General features: G+C 28.7%; 1 long non-coding RNA gene across 3 annotated transcripts in view; it reads left to right on the forward strand.

Annotated features, from left to right (window-relative positions):
* LOC129966981 (uncharacterized) overlaps positions 1 to 18824 on the forward strand; it is a 53456-nt gene extending 34632 nt beyond the window's left edge. For 2 of the 3 annotated variants that reach the window (XR_008784334.1, XR_008784333.1), the window contains exon 3: positions 2201 to 2366. This is a non-coding gene — a long non-coding RNA (uncharacterized LOC129966981). Of the gene's footprint in view, positions 1 to 2200; positions 2367 to 18746 lie in introns of those variants that run through there. The other variant, XR_008784335.1, reaches the window with a different exon arrangement.
* The last annotated feature ends 2174 nt before the right edge of the window (positions 18825 to 20998 follow it).

The following is a 20998-nucleotide window of genomic DNA, read 5'->3' on the forward strand; positions in this document are numbered from 1 at the left end:
CTGTTTTTTCGACATATCCTTATAATTAAAAGAATTCTACATTACTGAGCGCTTTTTAATGATAGCCATTAACTTCCTAAACTTATTATTCGTATTTCTTTGAATTTAAATGATAAAATTTCATTTAAAAATGAGTTGTACTTGAAATCGTTTGCTTTTGAATTGCTGCCAAGAGGAAAATAAGAAGGAATAAAACTTTTCGGAAGATTTTAAAAATAATATACCATGATATTAACATGATAATAAGAGAATTATTAAAAAATAAGGGAACGCATTTAATATTCTTTCACATTTCCAGAATTCTAAATAAATATAATTTTAAAAAAATGTTTGAACGTTTTTTTAATATAAAATATTCTATTTTATGTATAGTCTTGTGTTGCGTTAGCTCTTAAAGATATATGATTTTAAAAACAATGTAAGATTAGATAAAAAATTGTTGTAAAAAATATAAAACAATTCTTAAAAAGTATTGTATTTAAGACCGAATTAAACTGAAAATATTTCCTTAGTGATATTAAGCAAATTTTAAGAAAAGGAAAATAACAAGGAAAACTAAGCGATAAAATTATTAAAAGTTGTGTAGTTGTCTAATTACTTTAGAAAATATGGAAAATTGAACGAATCTTAAAACTTAAGCATTAGATAAGCAATTCCTGAAATAAATTAATTTGAGTTATTCTTATAAAATTAAATTTAAATAAGAATTTTCAACTTTTTTAACGTATTTTCTTTCCTAGAATTTATATATTGTTTTAAAAATAGAATTCTAAACTTAGTTATGCAATAACGGATATGAAAAATACATTTGTAGTGTGTAATTTTTTCTTAAAAAAACTTTCTTATAAAATGATTTTCTCAAAATAATATTAACATTTATCAGTTTATTTTCTCAGATGATTGAATATATTGCTACGGAAATTCTTCGGAGCAGGGATTGGACGGTGAGACACTTAATAACAGACAACGATGCTTTAATCTTCATGTAAACATAAAAAACAGATACAAGCGCACTAAAAACGGCAGACCATATGATAGAAACAGCAAAATACAATATAACACATCAGAAATGTACACTTACAGAAATCAACAATGCACACGAAAACAGAAAATTCCTAATTTAATAATAAAACGGCACAACAACGCTTAGATCGCAACAAGCGAGTTATTTCCGTAATTGTACTCCAGAGAGAAAATTTTCTAATTTCATTGGAAATAATTTCTTGCGTTTATATAGCCTCTGGAATAGAGTATTATAGTTTTTAAAAATATGCAAAATCTTGGCTTCTATTAAATATATATCACTAAAATTTTTATATATTCAGGATTTTTTAATTTTGTCTTCAGACATATCAAATAGTCGTCAAAGACGGGCGCATTAACTTGATCTCCATTTAACAACCATTAAAATATCTGTAAAACACTCTTCCTTCCTCTGGTACTAATTACACGGGGAAGTAATAATATAGTTTGTTCACAATTTATATGTGCATAACTGATACCATATTGCAGGGTAAACACCACAAGTTTTTATACTGAAAGGCAATTTGAGTCCTTCCTACAGTGCGTGTAAAGTGTTACAAAATTTCATATTGTGCATTTGCAATGCATAGAATAAACATAAATTGACTCTGTTGAAAACTGAAGAAACGTAAGCAATAATTACCGAAACAGTTTATAAAATTTTTTTAATGAATTATTGTTTCTGATAGTGGCTCTAATTTCTCTTAGTCTACTATATCTAATCGAGCATATGTCTAAGCACATGATGAAAGGGAAGTATGACATCTTCGATTTCTAAAAGCACCTAGGTAGGAAATTAATTTAGAGTGAAAAAGCTAAGTTGATAGAGATTGGATAATTTGAAGACGTCCTTCTGGTACGCACTCCCCTTTTTCCATTGTTAAATAATCTTTTAACAACAAAACCTTATTTTCTACACATGAAATTTTAAGGAAAGGTTGTGTTAAGCAATCACATGTTAAGGATTAATGTATGTTTGCGATAACATGCTGCGTAAATCCTCGAAATTCAAGACATTCCTCATCCCGCATGCTGAAGTATGCCATTTTAAAAGAAAGCATACAATTATTAATATTTTGTATGCAATTGTGGGCAAAGAATTGTTTTTGCTCTTCAAAATTGCATTATTTCTCTGAAATGCTTTAAATGTTAAATTTCTCTTTCTTTTCCTTTTTAGTAAATTGAAGTTGCAATTGTCGACCCATCAAAGTGAACAACAGCATGCAAAGTGATCAAACAACGTATTTCTTTTAAGTTATAGTGATTGAATGATATACTAATAGATAAATATTTCCATATAACAATTTCTATGTATTGAATAAATTCACAGTTTTGAAACAAATGTTTCCATTTAAAGTTATAACGATTGGAGGATGCATTAATAGACAAATATTTGCATATGACAATTTTTCTGCATTAAATAAATTGAGATCTTTGAAACAAATGTTTCCATTTAAATTTGTGATAGGTACTAATAATTTTAGAAATATGCTTATGCCTGCAAAAATTTGTAGACAGAAGAGTGAAATTAGAATTCGATGTACATAGGTGATAGTAAATAAAGCCTACTTATAATTGACTCTTACATTAAGGGGATCATATAAAAATATAATATATAAAACTTTTTATAAATGAATTACATGGAATTCAAAGTATTTTCATACATGTGCATAGATATTATATTTTGTGGTGGATTGGGATGAGCGAGGAAAGAACCTGGGACCTTGTGGTTTGCAGCCCAGTAACATGACCCCGATACAAAAGCAACTGCTCGGGTAGCGTAGCAGTTAACTGGCTTATAAGCTTTCACCACAGACTCTCCCTCCAGTGAGTCGGAAGTGAGACGAACGATATGGCTGTTGAGTGGTGATGTATTTAGCTGTTGATTTGAATGCGCCTGTACTCATTTGAGTAGCGCCAAGCGTTATGGCTAGTGGTTGCTGTTGCTGCGTCAAGTGAGTCTGACGACTTTTGGGTTGCTGCGGCCTTTTTGTGTTGCTGCTTCAAGTGAGTCTGACGACTTTGGTTTGCTGTGCGAAGATGGCGCCACAACAGCTGTACGAAGTCACCAATGTAGCGGATTGAGATGCGCGAAGATAGAACCTGTGACCTTGTGGTTCCCAGCCGAGTAACATGACCACGATACAAAAGCAATGGCTCGGGTAGCGTAGCTGTTCACTGGCTTATAAGCTTTCACCACAGACTCTCCCTCCAGTGAGTCGGAAGTGAGACGAACGATATGGCTGTTGAGTGGTGATGTATTTAGCTGTTGATTTGAATGCGCCTGTACTCATTTGAGTAGCGCTAAGCGTTATGGCTAGTGGTTGCTGTTGCTGCATCAAGTGAGTCTGACGACTTTGGTTTGCTGTGCGAAGATGGCGCCACAACAGCTGTACGAAGTCACCAATGTAGCGGATTGAGATGCGCGAAGATAGAACCTGGGACCTTGTGGTTCCCAGCAGAGTAACATGACCACGATACAAAAGCAATGGCTCGGGTAGCGTAGCTGTTAACTGGCTTATAAGCTTTCACCACAATTTCAAGAAATAATTGTTTATTCTACTTCACTGGGACAGCTTTTACATGCGTCGTATTTGCGTAGTTAATAATAGATTGATACTGTATCAAAACTTTTGATCAGTGACAAATGTGGCGATCTATATCTGCAATATTATGAATGTATAACTTCAAAACCGATATTTGTATGTTCTAAACAAATATAAATTTTGATATCAAACACCATCAATTAGAGTAGTTTACAGAATACCACATCTATTTTCTTTTCAGTTGACAACTTTCATGTGTTTTATATCTCCCATTTACTTATTATCTAAATGAAAGCTCAAATACTCCTTAGATCTCTTTATAAACAGATATTTTTTAACGAAAAAACAAACTATATGATTTTAAATCATAGTAATAATCATTTTTGCTTATGAGGAAAGAACTAATTTCAGCATTTGCAATGTTAAAGGTATCTTTTCATTTGGGTTTCCCAAATCTGAATTTTCATGAAAATCAGGTCTTTTCGGAAATAAGTGAAAAAGAAATAACCTTTTCTTTTTTTGCTCATACACCGACAAGAAAAAAAATATACAATAGTATGACAGGAAATAAAATATTAAAGATTTTATATACTAGTTCCAAAACATTTTGTAAATCTATGATAATTTCCTTTGAAAAGAGTCTTTTTCTTTAAAAATTAAAAGTAATAGAACAACTCCCCTCAGTAAAATGCATTGATAAAAATCGGGTCACAAATATTAAGAAACATTTTTTATTAATAGCCAAGCAAAATATTTCACGACAAAATAACGAAGCATAATAAAAATACTAAGAATGATATTAAATTTCCAAACATTTTTTTTTAGTTTAAGAAAAGGTATTAAAAAAAAAAATTGAGAATCGCGGCGTCTTGTTAGACGCAAATAAACCCAAAGGATTAAATGTGTTTTCATTTTTCGTAAGTTATCTTTAGTCAGTAAAGAATAAATAAATAGTATTTTGAAAATGCGAAGTGATCTTTTAGAATTTAATTTCGATAACTTAAGATGAAAAAAGTAAAAATAATTTGAAATTTGAAGAAATTGAATAGGTCAAAAATTATAGATAGTAATTGATTTTTGCTGTGATGTATGATTATATGGATACGATATTCACTTATAAACAGGATTTTTTATTAGTTCTTTTAGATAAAAGAAGTGTATCTCTTTAGTTTTATACTAACTGGAACAGCAGAGAGTTGTGGAATATCTTACACAATGACGCAATTCACTGAAAAACACACCGCGTATCTCATTTGCTGATAATTCCGGAAGTGCTTCTAATCGTTAATCCAATTGATTGAACTTATATTACATTCATAACTTCTTATATTACATCAACTTATATTACATCATGTGACAGATGTTACTGACATGTGATTTTATGTATCATAACGGTGATATCATGCCCTTTCTTCTGTTGCAATATATCCAATGAATTTCAAATTGAAAATGATTCTTGACAAAAATGAACTGAATCCATTCTATTTGATACTGAAGGACGCGATGGCCTGGCGGTGAGGTCTCACGTTCGAGAACTGTTTCCACCTGAAGAACTGTCGTGTAAGCGGGTCTGGTGCACGTTAAATCCGTTGGGGCGCCTTACCACTGGTGTGGTGTAGAAGCTTGGAAAATGGCGTACCAGCTCAGATGTTGTCCTCGTCCTCTGACAGCGGTTACGAGATCCGTCCCTAATGTTGCTTTAAAACGGAACTTTTATATAAACCAAGCTAATTGATGCTGAATACTACAATTCCATAATTAGATGTATTTCAGCATATTATGTGCGAATGAAATAAAAATCAATAATCCAAAGTAAAATTTATTATCTATTTTGAATGCAAAATAAATCTTTCAAATAAAAAGAATAATAAGTTGAGATTAATTTGTCTATTTGATTGTGCATCTCAAACATGTATGGGGTTGCAATACTGGGTGATATGACAATAAAATTAAATAATTTCACTTGACTAAATTATTCCATGTTGTTATTCACATATTGCCGTTTTAACAAATTTTAATGCCCTGAGGGAAAGTAATCTGGAGTTACAACATAAACGTAACTAGAAATTTGAAAGCCAACAATCCGATGAATCTATCTACCCAATTAAAGTGAGGAACAAAACAAAATCAGCTATTTTCTAAATAATGCCTTTAAATTTTGCAAATCGGTGCCTCTTCAAGTTAGGTTCAAGTTTTGCAAGCCAGATTTGATGCTATAGGTAACTTTTACTAAACATAACTTTAGAATTTCTTTATTGATTATCTTGAAACGAATATATTTTAAATTGGGTATATTGTGTAACATTACAAAATCCTTGGCTACCAGATTATAAGACCTAATCATATTTTTTTTTACTTTTAACATATTTACAATTATACTACAACATAGTATAATTTTTTAAGCACATGTGGATCAGTGGCACTTTTAGACTAAAGATAAATTAACCCACTGGATAAAATGGTCGTGAACTCTTAATTTATTGAAAATTTTCAGTTACCTACCTATTACGTTTATAAAACTTTATAAAACCTATTGATGTGAAATTAAATTTATAATTTCCAAGATATTGAGTTTTTAAAAAATCATGTAAAGAGAACCAAAGCGTTCTGATACACCTAACATGATATTAACACAGACTAGTAGAAATGGTCTCTTTAAAATTTTCGCATATTTTTCGGAATAAAGAAAAAACATTTTCTTGTTCCCCCCCCCCCCCCCAAAAAAAAAAGCTATGAAATGTGAGCAAATCTGTGAACTCTACGAGTATGCGGAATTTTAGTTTGAGGGTCTCGCAAATAAACTTTTCTGTGCATAGCTTTAAAGCCGAATATAAATTTTAGATAATTTTTCTTTCATCTATTGAAAACCATAATTTGACATAGAGCTGTAACCTTAATAAGAAAATCACATACCAAAATCAGCTATCTAAACTATTGCATTTTTGAGTTATCGCTTTTACATGCATATAAATTTAAAGATGATTAGGAAATCAAACTTTAAACTCATTAGATTCAAAACTGGATGCAGATCTCCTCTTTAGATGAAAAAGTGGGTTCAAAATTGTATTCCTCTCTCTATATAAGTATTGAAGTCATTACGTTTACTTTCTTCCGGGGAGACAGACTTCCGAATATATTTCGTTCAAAATTTGACAGAAATCTACAAATTTAGTGTACACCTTTATTAGACCACATGGCAAATTTCATCCATCTAATTCAAAGCGTTTTAGAGTCATTGTATTCACAAACAGACATAATTCCTGTTATTCCAATAATTCATCTCACAAACAGACATAATTCCTGTTATTACAATCATTTATTTCACAAACAGACATAACTCCTGTTATTACAATCATTTATTTCACAAACAGACATCATTCCTGTTATTCCAATCATTTATTTCACAAATAGACATCATTCCTGTTATTCCAATCATTTATTTCAAAAACAGACATTATTACTGCTATTATAATCAGTTATTTCACAAATAGACATTATTCAAATAATTTATTTCACAAACAGACATAATTCCTGTTATTCTAATCAGTTATTTCACAAACAGACATAATTCCTGTTATTCCAATCATTTATTTCACAAACAGACATAATTCCTACTATTCCAATCATTTATTTCACAAACAGTCATAATTCCTGTTGTTATTCCAATCATTTATTTCACAAACAGACATAATTTCTGTTGTTATTCCAATAATTTATTTTTCGGCTTCGTAGAGGTCAGAATTTTATTGATTTTTCAAAATTCAATTTCCTGTATTTCAATTTTTTTTACAATGTTTACAATATCTTTTCTTTATATACTTCATATATTATAAAGAAAAAGAAATGTTTTCCTGGTAATGATTTTTGCTGCATTTAGTGGCTAATATTTTATTCAAGATAATGTCTAGACTGCTCTCGTTAGACTTCAAATTCATTTCTTTGCTCAATTTGTTTGATTTACTGATCTTAGTAATTACTCTTGAGTGTTTTCAAACTCATTCACGAAACTTCTTTGCAGTAGAATTTTTTGGGAGTAATTTTCTAATTAACACATATTTTAATGCACTTAAATGTTAAATAACATGAATTTGCCTTTTAAAGAAACTGTCTCTCCCTAGAGATGTAAACTTTCTTCGTATTTGATTTCTTCTCACGTATAGCACAAATATTATTCTAGATTAATTATTAATACTTTACGAGAGCTAGAAGTGGTAAATAATAAATTTCCTTAGTGGTTCTCTATTTTTAAACACAAAACAAATCAGTTAAGATTTACGGAAAAACTGAATGAATTAATTAACCACTCCATGATTTTTTTTCCCCATTTGCTTTTTAAAATTTTGTTTAAATGTTTGTCTAATTTTATTTCCTTCTCATAGTTTGCAGTAGAATCATATAAGGCAAAAGTTAATAAAAATATTTGATAAGAGGACTCAAAACAAATGGAGAATTTTCGCTTATGTTTTTGCTAGTTTTATCTTTCAGAACAAGTTAGAAAAAAATTTCCTTGCCTGTAAATCACAGTCAATGCACTTGTATTTGGCTGTCAGGATTTACCAGTTTTCTCCTTATTATAATGTCATATTATTATGTTTTATACCATAATAAAATTTTTTTGCCTTATATTAACAAAAAACAATGCTTTCGTAGATAGAGAGAGAGAGAGATCACACAGTCATTTTACAAATGTCTGAACGCTGACTATTTGTTTTCTCTACCACTTGTAAGAGAATTTTTTTTTGAAAATCAGAAATAACTAATGCATATATTTGGGAATATTTCAATTATTACTGCATCAAAAACACACAAATACTTATGAGTACTATCAGTACTGTCCCAGTGCAGTAAGTCGTCTAATAAGGAATACAGTTTTACAGAAGCTCTAACGAATTGCTGATTGGATGCTGGATCAATTCCCCCTCCCACTCTTTTAACGACATGATGTCCAATTTGGGAAAAAAATATACGATTTCAAAAATTACAAGAATTTCGGCGAACGCTCTATTAGAAATAGGGTTATGTAGTTTTCTCGGAAGCTTCTTTGCACTGTCAGGAGAATTATAAAAAATGGAAATAGAACTAAATGCAGGTGAGTATTGAATCAATTAAGAGGAACATATGATTGGAGAGACATCAGTAGTTGAGAGAAGGCTTTCTTCTGAATGTTCTTTTAGAGAGTTTTGTGCTGGTATGGTTAATTATTATTGATTTGTTGATTATATGCTGTTGTTTTTGTGTACGTTTCGGCTGTGTTTTGGTAATGTGTTTTGTGAAGAATGAAGTGCCTTTATCCGTTAATGAACTTATTGAACTCTTCTCACCTTACATTCAAACCTTTATTTTCAAAAAAATGTCTTAAAATTAATTTTTATGTGCAAAATTTCTAATTTAGAAATATTTATTATTAATATTAGTCTTCATTCAAATGACATGCTGTTTTTATGATAATTAATACGATATTCACAAAAGTTAATATAAAATCTAATGATGCACCTCAAAATACACAAATATCAGTTTACCATTTTATTCGCTTGTAAATTTCGTCCACATAAAAACGCAGTTACAACTGGAAACCTACAGATGAACCTCTTAAAATAAAATACTGCCGTTATAAATTGATTTTGCAATATAATCTTAAAATCTAATTGAACTGAAAATTCAATCTAAATAAGATATTAGCGAAAAAAGTTCAAACAAAGCAAGTGCTACATTTTCATCTCTAATGTTTTTCTTTTCATTCTTTGAAATCAGTAGAGAGTTACTTTATTTCGCGTTTTTGCAAATCCTTGGGGGCTTGTATTTTTTACTTTTAGTGTCTACTAATTAAAATTTCTTTCATTCCTGAATGTTTTTATGATTCGTACAGTAAAAAGTAATTCCAGACTTCCAGTAGAAAAAAAATTAGTTTTTATACGAGCCTTTAGGAAACAGCCTTTCATACAAGCCTTGAATATTCTCTCGCTGATGAAGTTGGAGAAACTTGGCGTCGCCCTGTCATGATCTGACAATGATTCAAAATTGAAGGTCCTTTCCTTTCCGAAATAGCCCCCGTGTTAATTCAAAGCATAATGCAAATATAAATAAATTAAATCACTGCAGATGCCACGAAAGATGATTCAATCTTTTTTACGATCGTGAGTTTTATGTTTTCTAATATATGTGTTATTTTTGTCAGAAAACGTGTCGGACAGTCTGTTGAGTTTGCAGAGCAGAAACATACTCCAGAGTTCTTCTATCCTGAAGCATCCATCATTCCAGTATTTTGGCAGAAAAACTCCTTTTGTTTTACTGACTTTTTTTTTCAACTTTATTAAATCCAACTTATTACCTAATCAAATACAGGGTAATTATAAAAAAACAAACTAACCCTATATATGAGACCGTAACTATTATATTGCTCACAGTAAAGGAATAAAACTTTTGTTCACTATAGTTAGAGGTATGCGCTGAAGAATCTTATGAAAAACAACAACTACACCCTAATAGTTATGGTTACAGCGACAACATTTCAAAATTTTGAAATGGCAACACCAACTTTTTTATTGGAATGTGTTAGCCGTAGCTAAAAACAATAAGAAACGTTGGTGCGGTACCTATAGCACAAAAATTCCCAACTCTAGACAGACTAAGAAGAAAAAAATGAAATAATTGTGGTATGTTTACCAGAGACGTGAAGTTCAGCAAATTCCTATCGGCATGGAACGTGCTTTGTGTCTAGGCACCATTTGCCGCAGGCAAATTGTCATCGAGGTTGAAGTAGGTCAAGTAGAAAATTTGTGAAACACAATAAAATGTTTTGATTTTTGTTGCTTCTCTGCTGTAATTAGTTCTCCTGTCCTCTCAATCTGTCTAGCGCTGATGATTTTCGTGCAACAGGTACCGCGTCAATGCTACTTATTGTGTTTTGCTATGGAAAATATATATCAATAAAAAAAATTGGTGTTGCCACATGAAAATTTGGAAATTTTGTCACTGTAACTGAAATTGGAATTTAAGTGCTGTTTTTCATAAGATTTTTATTTTAAAGTATACCTCAAAATGCCTTAAAACAAAAATTTATTCGGTTCCTGTGAACGGTATGATAGTTATGGCCTCATATTACTTGGATAGTTTTTTTAATAATCATCTGGTATATTATCAATTAAATCAAAATTATTATAATACTCAATAAATTGCTGAACAATTTATTTAGCACGCTGTTTCTGAATGAAAAAAAATCAATCATCTTTACTCATATCAAATTGATTCGTATATTTAGAATGACGTAAAGGAAAAGCATATCCATATCCATATTTATATCGGAGCTGCAGTTGACAGCCCATATCCATCTTAACAAAATAAAAAAAATTAACATTCTTTCAATGCTTTTCTGTCTCTTTTATTTTTTCTTTAAAATCTTATCTTAAATTACTTTCTGTGGAGTGGTGTAGCTACAAGGAGTCGAAGAAAATTATATTGATGCCCTAGCACCCAATTTAACAGCATTAATAATTTTTAAAATAACAATTTGGACGAGGATGCAATAGCCCTGAATAGCCTTGGGCATTATTTGTTTTTACTACACTAATATTTTTGCGACTTTCTCTTCATTTTTTATTTCTTTATCTTTTTAATTTCCGAGAAACGAGAATATTTTCTACTTATTTTGTATTATATTTTTTTTTCTCTCGTCATCGCAATGTATAATATAATTTTTTTTCCAGAAAAGAAAATGAAGATGCCATTTTATAAGCTTGTATATCCTGTAATCGAGGTTAAATATGCATCAAATATTTTTTCCTTTATTAAATATAAAATATACAAAATTTTCCATCTGACATCAAATGCAAATGTTTGGGTTTGATTATAATTAAAAAAAAACACACTTTTTCACCATCTTTTGTAGCACATCTAGTCTTTGAGTTTATAAGATACTATTGGCCAAGACATCGCATATTTTTCGACAAATGGTTCTCTTCTATCTGAAAGTAAATATTCATATTTTTAAATTAATAAATTAAAAGATCTAGCTGAATAACAAATGGTATTTATTTTATGAAACCCTTTGGAATTTTGATATGCTTTATCTTGTCGTGCTATTTTCTTGAACCGAAATAAATTCCATGACGTTGATATTCAAATAAATCTTGTAATTTATTATTTACTTTAATTTGAAATTATCTGAGCACAAAGCATTACAACCTTTTGTTCAAAAAATTATTTTTGATGAAGAGAATTTCTTATTTTATTATATAAATTCAAACAACAACAACATTAATTTGAAATTTGGGAGATATTTCTTTTGAAAAATAGATGAATTTTTAAAAGTGCATTTAAATACTTAATTTATTTTAAATTATTATATTTATTACTTATTAAAAATTTGTTTATTATTACTATTATTTTGTTCATTAAAATATTATTTATTAAAATTTATATTTTAATGAAATGCTTTTCAAGAAGATGGAAATGGCAATCACTAGATTTAATTCATTCTTTATAATAATTTTTAAACTCTGTATTTCTTTTCAACGAGGCGCCTATTTTCATCTTTAATTGATAACAGAAAAGCTCACCAAAATTCACCTTAATATAATTAGCAGTCTTGCGGGAAGTTGTTTCTCAACATCCCGAGAGAAATTAATGATTTAAATATTCACACTTCTGCATGGCTGAATAATTTACTAAAGTGTATTCGAGTCAAGTTTTTTTCAAGGAAATTTGAGGGAAACTGTCTAATTTCGGCAGATTTAAGAAAGTGACGACAAACACCCTTATACTAATCTATTTCATTTGCAATGATTAGTTCTCCTGATTTGTAAGGCAAAAATTCCCACTGGAATCAGCAAATTTGTGCCATTTACCTTTTCCTATAGATCAAGAGATTTAACTATTTATTTCATTGAATATTTTAATGAAATACTTTTTAAGATGGAAAAGGGCAGCCAGTAGATCCAATCCATTATTTATAACTTTTTTAACCCTCTGCACTCGGATGGTGTCTCTCACTTACCATTCAAGATGGGGCTTCATTTTGACGTTTGATTTATTTATTTTTCAATTTTGATTGGTAAAAATGTCTGCAGAATAGTAAAAAAATGCAGATCAATTTTTTAAAGAAATTCGACTTAAAACAATTATGTATATTTATTTTTTAAAGCGATAAACAAATCTTTACATTAGGTGAATCATTATACATCGAAATTATCTTCCGAGTGGAAAGGGTTAAACTTCTTATTTATTTTCAACGAGATGCTCATTTTCATTTTTAAATGATAACAGAAGCGCTCACCAAAATTCACCCTAATATAACTTACAGTTTCGCTCATTAGAATACTTAACATCCCGAGAAAAATTAATGATTTAACTATTCACACTTCTGCATGGTTGAAAAATTTACTAAAAGTACACGAGTTAACTTTTTTCACAGAGTTTCGAGGGTGAGTATCTAATTTTTGCGAATTTAAGAGATCGACGATAAACTTACTTATATTAAGCTATTCGATTAGTTCTGATTTGCAGTGGAAAAATTCCCATGGGAATCATCAAATTTGTGTCGTTCCACACATTTCCTATAAATCCAGGGATTTAACCATGTATACCCAAGGATCAGGAGATTTAATCATGTTCTTTACTTTAGAAGAAGAATTTTACTCTTTATTTATCGGGATCATCTCCGTTTAGAAGGAATGATACTGAAAACCATCGATTTGAATACGGCATTCGGGAAATTGCGTCTTTATCGACTCGGAAGAGCTAGGATTGTATCGGAAGCATCGACTTACCACTGCTATAAATTACAGTTGGTCTCTTATTACTACGCTAGCAACTAAATCTTTATGTGAAAAATTTGCAGACAATTATTCCACTCAAACGAAATTAATTAAAATAAAACTTGAAAATGATAGATTAAAATCTAACTGAATAGAGGGCGCTTTATGATCTGTTTTGTATATAATTCCATAAAAACATGATTAAGTAGCATTTAATGTAATTATAATAATGGAATATTGTTAATAGCCCATAAATTGATGTTATTGAATCTGTTTTTTTACTTTTGAATCTCCGTATTCTGAAACATGCCACCATATTTCCAAAAACTTAGAAACAAAAATTATAACAGCTTAATATGCCTGCATCTCTAAAGCCTGCATTGGCGCAGTTTATCCTGTAAAAGGATTTTACACCAGAATAAACTTAAGTCATCATCATGTTTAAAGCTTATATTGCCTTATTCTTGCACATTTGCTTTGCATTGCCTTATTAATGCACATTTATGGAAATAAGTGGAATTGGCTTTATTATTATATATTCGTAATAAAGAATTCTGTAGTATATTTTATTTCTTTTCATAAAATTAAACAACAATTATAATATTGATTCTATCTAGACATTTTGGAATTATACATTTTTCATTATTTGATTTAAGGAGACAGTGGCCTCTATTAGACACTTTTGAGAATTATTCAGTCAGGGTTATGATTTTTTTTTTGCATTTGTTTTAAAATATAAATACGTCAAATTTCTTAAAAAAGCTTTTTAAAACGAAATATATTATTTTTTTAAAAATTAAGAGATACATAATTTTTAAAATTTTCAAAATATTCCAGACGATTTAATTTTTAATTTTTTCTATTAATTTTTTCTGATTACCCAATGTAAATTTATTTGGAACAAAACGTATAATTTTGTAATTTCAATTAAATGCTAATTTTTTAGAAATATTTTTATGCGCTCTTACTGAATTTTCATAGGAATTTTATGTTTTTCTGAACTAAAACTGACTTTTAACGAGCTCAAAAAACTTGGAAATATAAAATGCATATTCCATTTTCTTTTAATGTTTGACTGAAATCTTTATTATCAGTTTCATTTAATTTCTTCACAAATCAAGACACCTGGAACATTTCAAAGATATTTTAATCTAATTACAATATCATTTTGAGAAAATTCATTAAGATGTACTTTTTTTCTATAAATATTTATTTATAGAAAATTACATTTCTTAACTATAATTATTCTATTATATTTCTATAATGTATAACTATATAGATATAGTTATATATTATAGTTCTATCATATTTCTTAACTATAAATATTTATTTTACTAAACAATACATTTTATAACACTATTTTAGTTGAATATAAACATATATTTTCGAGATTAAACAATAAAAATAAAATTGCACGTTTTCATCCATTTTTGTTTATTTCAAAGTCCACTGTCCCCTTAAGATAAAATTCGTTATAAAATTGTGTCATTCAAAAACTGTTTTCGGCATAAAAGTTGGCCTTTCGTGAATATAGTTTTAGAATATTTTATTTATCTATCGTTGGTTATCAAGTCGCGTATTATCTAGCACCTAAATAATGTGTGAGATAACGCTATATGGGATGACACATTTTTTTAGACTACAAGAATATATAATAGATTTAGTTAATAAATAATAATAATAATAATAGAATGGTAATATATTTCAAAATATTCAGCAAGTAATAGTAATAATTTCATTGTCGTATGAATTAATCACATGAATTAACAACATTTACTCTAAGCCTTTATAATAAACACCTCTTAACAAAATCTGATAATGAATTGTTTGACTCAAGTGAGTCAAGAGTTGATTGCTATTAACTATTGCCTATTAACTCACTAAACATAACCATAAGATTAAAATAAATGTCAATTTTCTATCTTGCAAAAATAAATTATACTTGCACTTGCCCCAAGAAATAAACATCTTTCATAGCTATGCTGTGCTTATCTCATGATAAAAAAATCAACATTGATTTTCTTCCCATTTAAATGAGATAATTTTAATTTAATAAAAAAATTTGGCATTGAATCATTCTGTTTCAAAAGAATTAGTAAGGAGATTAAATGTCAAAGAGACGATTCAAAATTTTGGAAACTGCATTTCCTTCCTTTGTTATTCCTGTTTTCCTTTTCTCAGCAGTATTTCGAGGATTTCTTTAATCTATCTTGTCAAATCGAAGAAAGTTTAGTTTAAATTAGAAATAATCTATTCTCTGAGAAATTCACTGACAATAAAGATCTAACTGTTCGCAGGTGTATAATACAGAAAGATAAACACTATTTCAAGTAGAAACAATGGTCGTAATTCAATGGCAGAAATAGAACACCGAATCATCTAATGAAACGATATAGTTGTCTTAACACTTAACACCACACCATATCTCCGTTTTTAGAGCTCATTTGGTCCCTTTCTGGTTTGGTATATATGTTGGTGGACTTTATTTAAAAAATAAAAGGAAAATTATACTGCAATCAATTGAAAAGAAATAAGCAAATGACAAAAATGAATACACATAACATAACAAAAAGTGATGAAAACTAGAATGGAAAATATTTGGGGTACAATGAAACTGGATGAATGAACAAGATAATGTACAGTATGAGTGAAAAAATAAAGCAATTATAAAAATTAGGTACTTGAGAAGGCTTTTAAGGATATATTAGGAATAGAATACGAGGTGTATTAAATAATGCACGGAAAAATGGGTAGGGTTAATCTAATTGGAATAATCCCTCATAATCGTTCAGGAATCTAATCATGTTTATGATTTTTTTTTTTGTAAAATGAATGATTAAGGACTCTTTTGTACCAAAGACATTCTAGCTAAGATGAGGGATTTCGGAAGTTGTCGATGGTCCTTATTTGTATTTTCAGTCATATTTTTTGTAGCATAATTTCATGGACATTCAATATATCTTTGCAATAGGATTTTTTTAATTCGGCCCAACTATTCTGGTATAATCTAGAAGTCAACTAAATATCAGGGGCCTTAAAAGTGCTTTTTGATTATATGTCTGCTACTAACTGAAATCATCAGCCTTTAGATAGATGTAACCAATTACACTTTTCTAAAATAACTGAATCATTAGCAATAAATTGACAATGATTTATTCAGTTTAGAAAAATATAATCATAAGTTATCTCAAAATTTAACCATTAATTTTCTTATTAACAAATTATCTCAAAATATAACCATTAGTTATATTTTTGGATAACTTAAGTAATCAGTAACCCAAAATTAATCACTCTTCTACAGCTCTAATAAATAAATATCATTAATAAGAAGGTTCTTCTACGATAGGAATTTCATTTTCTAGTAAGCTAAGAATTTTACAAAATTTATAACAAATTAAACCGAATTAGATTAAAACGATTTACATGGTAAAGAACAACAATAACAAAAAAAAAAGGTTTTCCTCTTATATATAGATAGATACAATGTTTCTAGGCTAATAATTTATTCTTGAAAGTGTCTAGACTGTTGTTAACTTCCTTTTTTGGTAATTTCCTTGAGGAATGTGTTTGAGAAACAGAACTTATTCTTGAGGGACTTGAAACTTCTTTACGAAATTCTTGTTCGAGGTAGAACATTTCTAATTACTTTAATTTCAGTACATTAAGAAATTAAACATCATATCTTTTTTTTTGAAGTTTGCGACAGTAGAATTCCCTTAATTGATACATTAGTTATTTCAGGTAATGTTGGAAACGAAAAGCATTTAAAGTCTTTTTCCGTTGAACTTTGTTTTGAAGTTAATATAAACAACTTGGGCTATGCGTAAAATAAAAATAGTTAATGGACATTTTATAAGCAACTGTAGTTTACTTTCGAACGTTTGGATATTTAATTTCTTTTTCTTTTTCAGCAATTAGAAATTGGATGAAAATGGCTTCCAAAAATATTCAGGCATTTTAAAAATTAGTGCAAAAAACAGAAATTGAATTCTACACATTTTTTTTCATTCCATATCTATTCTTAATACAAATAAAATTTAGTACGACTATGTACTGTTCGTTTCAGTATCCATAGATGATAATTTTTCGTTGATACTATCGAACTAAGGGGTGAGACTCGGAAGGATGTGCGCATTTCCGGAATTTACTTTATTGTAAAATGTAAACATTCTTTCCTTCATTTTTCCTTTCACCCCTATTTTGTCGAATTAAATCCATTCTAACGCATGCGCAAATGCGCGGAGGCTTTAGAATCCGTTGACAAACAATATATATGTACTACAACATATATATTGTTTGTCTTATATTTATCTTATAACTTATAACTTATATTTGTTCTTATAACTTATATTTGTATATCTTACAACTTATATTTGTTCTTATAACTTATATTTGTATATCTTACAACTTATATTTGTTCTTATAACTTATATTTGTATATCTTACAACTTATATTTGTTCTTATAACTTATATTTGTTCTTATAACTTATATTTGTATATCTTACAACTTATATTTGTTCTTATAACTTATATTTGTATATCTTACAACTTATATTTGTTCTTATAACTTATATTTGTCTTATAACTCTTAAACAAAAGGGCCGAGTTCAACTGAACTTTGCACACTGATAATTACCTACAATAGAAAGAATACTGCCAATTTTTTTAAAGGGCTAAAATTAATTAATTTTTCTATTAATTAGAAATTAACCGAATATTAACAATTTTTCCGCAATAGCTTCAGAGCAAATTATTGCACAAGACACAATTTTATATCATCTTAAAAAACAAAACTGTAACTTTTAATGATATGAATTTTATTTCTGTACATTTTCTTTCAAATTTCATTAAATTTTTCATGTAGAGTTGAATTTTTAATTGACGATGGTTTTTAAAAATCATCTGGCTCAAATTATAATCTCATTTTAGTTGGAAAAGCGCTTCAGACGATTTATAGATTTTGTTTTCAAAGTAATAAAATCAGAAGTATTTTCCACATAAAAAAAGATAATAGTACTTTAATTCCGTGCAATATCCCGTATATCAACTAGCAGTAAGCGAAATCTAAAAATATTAACTTTTAAATTATTGATTTTTATGAAATTAAAAATATAAACAGACAAAAAAAAAGCGCCATAAAAGTGTTCTTACGCTTAACTCATTTTTGATTAATTTAAGTAAAATGATTTTTTTAGTATATTTTTAAACTTTTTCGTCATGATGACGTTAGAAATATCATTTAACCTTCATTCATTTTTTTGGCTTCGTTCGCAAAATTATTTTGTATTATTCCTAAAAATATCATATATGCTAAAAGGAACAACAAAAGTATTTCAAAAGTGATTTATTTTTCTTCACATAATTTTCTTTATTCAATCAAAATATTCACAAATTGGTAAAATTATTCTTTTTGTCTATTTACAGTTGGATTACCTGGGAGATCAAGCTTCGCTTGGATTTTTTTCCTTGTAGAATATATATATATATATATATATATATATATATATATATATATATATATATATATATATATATATATATTGCAGCATCTTTATCTTTGCTATGGGAGAAAATTTAAAATTTCAGCTCTGATGCATGTATAGTATTTTAAAAATGAATTTAATCTAAAATGTTTTGTGCCACGTATGATATTTATGAAGACATCCTCGTATGTGGATGAATGCCAAAATAAAGAGTAAATAATTTGATGCTTATTAATAGCATATTTTTTGCTTAAAATTATCAGAAAAATCAAAGAATTATTTCCCCAGTCCAATCATTGATCCGATTTCTTCAGTTTTCATTTCATATAAACATAATTTCAAGATGTATCATCAATCGTCACTTGCTCTCCTACACCCACCTATTTAGAATGAAATTCCAAAACACTATTACACTTTATATTCTCTACAGAGAAAATTAGTTAAAGAATTCCATAGGAACAACCATTGTACCGATTTCGAAAATTTTTGTTTCATATCCAGTTTCTTGACTTATATATACATCGTCTGTAGTCGCCTGGACTCTACTGGCTTAAAGTTTCGAAAAATACAAAAAATAAAATTTTGATAGAACTCACAGTTAAGCAGCTAAACAGATTTTTCAACTAGTGCAATTTGCTTCATTCAGAATGCTTTATGATTTTTGTTTAAATATATTTTAATATAAAGTTTTGTTTATTACAATAAGACACAACTAGATGACTCACAAACAATTTACTGCCATTGGTGGTTAGAAATTAATGATTTTCTTTATTTAAATATTTTGAACGATAAACTTACCTTACAATCCGAGAATTGGAAATAACTATATTTTTTAATGATTTTAAATCTAAAGCTCTCAAATTACTACATCATTAAACCGCTGGATTTAAACCCGATTGTATAGATTTAAATAAAACTGGATTTTATTGTGATTGAGCAAGAAAACTGAAAGAAAAAAATGACGTAGAAATTAAGAACAAAAAATATTGAATGTTATTCGTCGGCCATTATGATATTCAAGAATATTCTATAATACAAATTTAATGAAGTCTTAAAATCGACCTCCATTTTTGTAGCTGTGCGATTAAAAAGAGAAACCTTTTGAAAATCATCGCTTGAGAAAATACGGAATAGAATAATAACATCTCATCTCACTTTTAAAGAATCTCTTTTAACTGCTGATTTAAACAGGTTCTTTTAAAAAATGCTGAATGAAAAGAAATTTCGAATATTTAAAAACAAAGGTCATTAGTAGCACCATTTTGATGTTTAAGTTCTAGAAATTTTATTTTATGAAGCTTTACGTGGAAAATTTAACTTCAAAATTATTAAAGATAAATCATTTGCTCTTCTGCAAGAGAATCATTATTATTTTTAAAGAAATTTTATGCTCACTGATGATTGATTGAAAACTAGGATGGTAAAAACACTTAAACAAAAAATAAATTACACTTTGCAACCGTTATTCATCATAAAATTGATTGATAGTACTCCAACTTTGATGCCATAATTTTATTTCCTAGTCGCTTGATGTTTAAGATAAAAAAAACTCACAGTTAGTTAATTTTTAAAACTTGCACACACTCTCAGATTTATAATTTTTTTTAGTTCTGTTTCTATAATAGTGTTTTTTTGAGTTCTGCCACATTTCTTTCACATTCTTGGTTTCTAATTCATTCTCCGATTGTCATTTTCCAAAAAATTCTAAGAACTTTTGATACTCTTTGAATTAATTGGAATATTAAATCAGATATTGGAAACCAAATAATTCATATTAGTTTCATGCTGCAGAGAATAAACTTTTATTTATGGTGACTAATTTCTGGTAATTTTTTCTGAATTCCATTTGCTTTACTGCTTCATTCTGATTACAATACTCATTATAACCTGATATTACTTGGATTGTGATGACCTGCAAGTAAGATCTCCAGATTCCAGGTTCGAAACTCGATTTCACTGTGCATTCGTCGTATATATGCACTATATGTATCTAGCACATTTTAAATATGAGTTGAGTTTTTTTGCACATTCCCTTTGGTATGGTTTTGAATCTTGAAGAGGAAGGTATCCGTAAAAGTTCAGGCTCGTCATTTGAACAGTATTCAAAATCACGAACCTTCTAAAAATACTGAACGTTGTCTCTTATGGTTACAAAAAGAAACTTCAGTATAAACAAACAGAATTGAATGGCGA

The sequence above is a fragment of the Argiope bruennichi genome, chromosome 4 (assembly GCF_947563725.1).
Source record: "Argiope bruennichi chromosome 4, qqArgBrue1.1, whole genome shotgun sequence".
Lineage (NCBI taxonomy): Eukaryota > Metazoa > Arthropoda > Arachnida > Araneae > Araneidae > Argiope > Argiope bruennichi.